Here is a 5,032-nt window from a genome sequence, read left to right as displayed (position 1 = left end):
AGTACTATTGATCTCCAATATATAGGCTCAATCCTGCCCATTTTAGGGGCCAGAACCAAACAATCTTATTGATATATGAAGAATGCTATTTTGTGGTAAAAATATAAAGATACAATAAAAAACTAGGAAAATAAATATAAATGGCCATTAGCAAACAAAATATTCAATATTGTTTGTAATAAAAAATCAATATTAAAACAATAACCAATGTTTTATGAGATGGTCAGCTTCATAAACTTGTGATGAGTATTATTTATTTTTTTACTATATCATTACTGATTTTATTCAGAAACCCATCCTTGTTGGTTTTGTCGCTGTTGTTTAAAAAAATTCCCATTATGAACTAGTTTGGTCAATCAACTACACTTTCTAGAAGACATAGGGTAAAAATGGCATGGCTTAAAATTGCCCTCATCTTTCATGATCTCTCCACTACCTTCTGTCCACACTCTGGTCCCCAGACCCTGACCTCCATCTATGCTTCTTGCAATGGTGTCCATATAACTCTCACCACAATTCTCTAGAAATGGGCTTCAAACGCATGAAGTTGCGGAAGCCTTCTCCTGTACACACTGCCTTTTCATACTGGTGGCATCAGGCTTCTCTGACATCTGTCCCAGAGGAGAGCCTCAAGTCAATCAAATCCTTTTCTGCATCTTCTTCAGGACAAAACTTGACATACATGTTTACACCTAGGTGATCTCCAAGGTTATCACAGACGTTCTTCTCTTCAACTTAACCCTATTTTTCTATTTCTGTAAAAACCTCCTCAAAAAATTCATCATAATGTACTTGCATTTTGACATCACCCATAGCACAGCACAAACTGTCAGCAGGCAATGAAGAGTTTTGAAGGTTATGGTACATGTTCAAGCAGGCAATGGTCTGGTTGGTTTATTGTGAGACTGAGAGGATCTGTCTCCATGAGGACATACTCCAATTGTGAAACAAAATGAATAGTTGACTTTGTCATTTTTGGTGCCAAAGATGGAGATCAAGTCGTGTGCCATTTCCCACCTGCCGCTGCCAATACTACTGCCTGCAAAGCTGACCTTCTATGAAGGGAATTTAAATAGGCACAACCTTTGGGGAAAGCAATTTAAAAAAACAGCCTATAACAGAAAACAAATAGAAAAAAACTTAAATATTCATGATAATAATAATCACTAAGTTAAATATAGTATATCCACTCTATTGAATTATTCATATTTATATGTACTGAGATAGAAAGTTCTTTAAGATATATTTAATTGAAAAGTAATGGTTGCAGAATGATGAGCACCATATTTATAATAATACATACAGATAAAATATCCAGAAAATACACAAAAATGTATATAAATTTATGTGTGAATTATAATGTGGTAATTGTAAGGTCCAATATTAGTGTACTGTTGAATAAATTTTGGTACATCCATATGGTATTTGAAAATCATATGTAAATATTTATAATATAATGTTATATAAGTAAAGTAAGTTATAGTTTATATCTCTGGTGTCAAACACAGGGCCTGACACTGACAAGTGAATGTTCAATGAATACATGTGTGTATATTACAATATTAATTGGAAAAAGAAAAGATAGCATACATGCTCAGAGTTTAGAAGGAAGTTGACTAAAAATTCAGCAGTGATTATTGATGGGTAATGGGCATAAGAATATTTTAAATATCACCCATGCAAATATTTCTTCCACAAATTTTTTTTATTGTGGTAGAAAGAATAACAGTCCCCCAAATATGTCCATGTCCTAATTCCTGGAACCTGTGAATATGCTAGCCACCTGGTAAAAGGGACTATACAGATGTGATTAAAGACATTGATTATCCCAGAGATTATCACAGATTATCCAGGTGGGCCCCACCTAATCAAAAGAATCTTTAAAAAGGAAAGAATGTTCCTCAGCTGTGGTCAAAGAGAAGTGTGTGTCAATGTAAGTGTCAGAGAGATTTGACATTAATGGTTTTAAAGATGAAAGAAGCGGGGTGCAAGCCAAGGAATGCAGGTTACCTTTAGAAACTGGAAGTGAATTTTCTTGTAGAGCCTCCGGGAAGGAATGCAGCCTTGCTGACACCTTGATTTTAGTTCAGTGAGAGCCATGTTAGATTTATGATCCACAGAACTATAAGATAATAAATTTGTGTTGTTTTAAGCCAGTACGTTTGTGGTAATTTGTTATGGCTGCAATAGAAAACAAATACATTTGTTCAATACAAATTAAAAGTATAGATACACACACACACACACACACACACACAAACAACAAAAAAATCATTGTTAATCCCACACAAGATATATCTACTACATTATGATATATAGATAGATACATAGAACATTTTTCTTTACAAATATAACACATCTCAATAAAAGGCAACTTCATTCTTCCAATTGCTCAGGTCAAAATCCTTGGCATCAGTATTGTTTTTTTTTTCTTATATACCACGTTCAATTAATCAGCTCTATATTTGTAATAATCTGACCATTCTCCCCATCTCCAAATACTACTTGGATTTCCATAGCCTCTAAATCTTCTCCCTGCATCCATACTTGCCCTGCTAGTCTATTCACCATAGAGCAGCCAGAATTATCCTTTACAAATATATATCACTCACCTTCTAAAGATATCCTCTCTTTCAGAATAAATCTAAATTCCTTGCAGTTGCTTATGAGTCCCTAGAAAGATATGGCCCTCCGCTGCTTCTATGATCTCATTTCCTATCACTATTTGCTCTCAGTCACTCCATGGAAGCCATTAATACACTCCATGTTTTTTCCCCCCAAATACCAACCATGTTCATAAAACAGGACTTTTCAATTCTGATTCTTTTGCCTAGAGTGTTCTTCCTAAATATGTCTATATGGCTCAATTTCATTTCTCTTAAATTCCTGCTCAAACATCATCTAACCCAGTGGATTTCCATGACCTCCATAACACTATCTTCCCCATATTCTCTATCCCCTTTACCCTGCTTTATTTTTCCTCATAAAACTCATTACTTCCTGAAATAAATTATACACATTTCAGATATTGTATATGAAATTGTATAGTTATATGCATTTTGTTTTGTATGTATTTTTTAAGCATTTGTATGTGTTTTCTTCTTTTCCCAGGGTATGGAACACTATAAATAACATAAATGTTTTTCTCTTACAGTTTTGGAAGCACATGTATATGAAATGATCTCTTCCTAGTTACTTTTGTTAGTGTACGTCTTTGAGTTTGAAGCTGTTATGTATATTGCCACTGTGAACACCCTTATTGGTGTGCCTCAGTGTAGGGTTTTGGGTTTTTTGGGGGCATTTATCCTTCTTGGTGGTCTCTGAGCTTCCTGTATCTGTAGGCTGGTGTCTGACATTAATTTGGAGGAAATTCTTAGTCATTATTTTTCAAATATTTCTTCTGTTTCTTTCTCTCTTTTTTCTCCTTCTGGTATTCCTGTTATGTGTATGCTACACCTTTTGTAGTTGTATGACAGTCCTTGGATATTCTCTTCTGTTTGTTTACCTTTGTTCTCTTTGCTTTTCAGTTTTGGAGGTTTCTTTTGAGATATCCTCAAACTCAGAGATTCTTTCCTTAGCTGTGTCCAGTCTACTAATAAGCCCAGCAGAAATAATTCTTCATTTCTGTGTTTTGAATCATTAGCATTTCTTTTTGGTTGTTTCTGAGGATTTTCATCTTTCTGTTTACATTGCCCATCTATTTTTGCATGCTATCTACTTTATCCATTAGAGCCCTTACCATGATAATTATTGTTGTTTTAAATTCCTGATCTGACAGTTCCAACATCCCTTCCATGTCTGGTTCTGATCTGTCTCTTCAAATTGTGTTTTTTTTTTTTGCCTTGTCTGTATTTATGTCTTATAAATTTTTCTTAATAGCTGGAAATAATGAACTGGGTAAAAGGAGCTGCTATAAATAGGACTTCAGAAATATGGTGGTGTGTGTATGTGGGGACAACGTTCTGTAGTACTATGAATAGGTCTCAGTCTTTTAATGAGTCTATGCCTCTGGACTATGAACTTCATAGTGTTTTTCTCCCCAATTAGATGGGATAGGATGGCTAGAGTGGGCTGGAATTGCAATTCATCAGTTACTGTTCAGGTTTTACTATCCCAGCCCTGGTTCCTTTATTGGCTTCCACTCATGAGTCTCTGCTCTTGTAACTGTAACTCATATTCACTTGTCTGTCTCTCCAATTTAGGAGGCAGTGGTTTGCCCTGTGTCCTCTCTTCTCTTCTAGATCCAAGAAGAGTTGTTGATTTTTCAATCTGTTAAGCTTTTTACTTGTTAGCATGGAGTGTCAACTTCCAAGCTCCTTACATGTAGAACTGGAAATTGGAAGTCTCTAAAGGGTTTTAAAATTCACTCCAATTGTTTTATATTCCAATATCCTCATCTGTGAGTTTTGTTTAATTGTCTTTCAATAACATGAAAATGTGAAGAATTTATTTTTTCACAGAGAGTACATCGGTTAAACAATCTTAAGTCTATGTGTTTCCAATAAGCCCTTTTGGATATCTTCACATATGAATGAAAACTTGATAGGGTATAAAATTCATGGGTGATAACTTTCACTGAGTAAAACTCTGTAAACCTTGTTTTATGCATCAAATACCTTTATTATTTTAAAATAATCTATTTGTATAATTTTATGAGTACTATACAGTTTTGATGATAGTGGTTTTATGATACATTTTAATAGCTGGTGAAATGAGTCCTCACTATTTGCATTTTTATTATTTTATTGGATATACTCAGGCATTTTTTATTTTATATAATCTTTTAAATTATTTTAAACCAATTTCAAGAATTCCAGTCCCATACACTTTTCTAAATGAAACTGCATTAAATTCATAAATTAATTTTGTCAGAATTAATATTTTCATGGTATTCACTTTCCTTCTAAACTCATGACACATTTCTAGTTGTTCTGATATGATTTTATGTTCTTCAATTTGATGTTTTGGTAACAGTTTTATTGGGATATAATTGACACATCATACAATTTACCCATTTAAGTGTACAATTTAA

The 5,032-nt window shown here is 33.8% G+C and overlaps 1 pseudogene; it reads right to left on the bottom strand.

The window, feature by feature from the left end:
* Window positions 1–432: 432 nt before the first annotated feature.
* On the bottom strand, window positions 433–1,010 carry LOC113609089 (splicing factor U2AF 35 kDa subunit-like; annotated as a pseudogene).
* Between the last annotated feature and the right edge of the window lie 4,022 nt (window positions 1,011–5,032).

The sequence above is a fragment of the Aethalodelphis obliquidens genome, unplaced genomic scaffold (assembly GCF_003676395.1).
Source record: "Aethalodelphis obliquidens isolate GAN/ISIS:26980383/991018 unplaced genomic scaffold, ASM367639v1 scaffold54, whole genome shotgun sequence".
Lineage (NCBI taxonomy): Eukaryota > Metazoa > Chordata > Mammalia > Artiodactyla > Delphinidae > Aethalodelphis > Aethalodelphis obliquidens.
The sequence above is the reverse complement of the archived record's forward strand: the minus strand, read 5'-3'. Positions and strand labels throughout refer to the sequence as shown.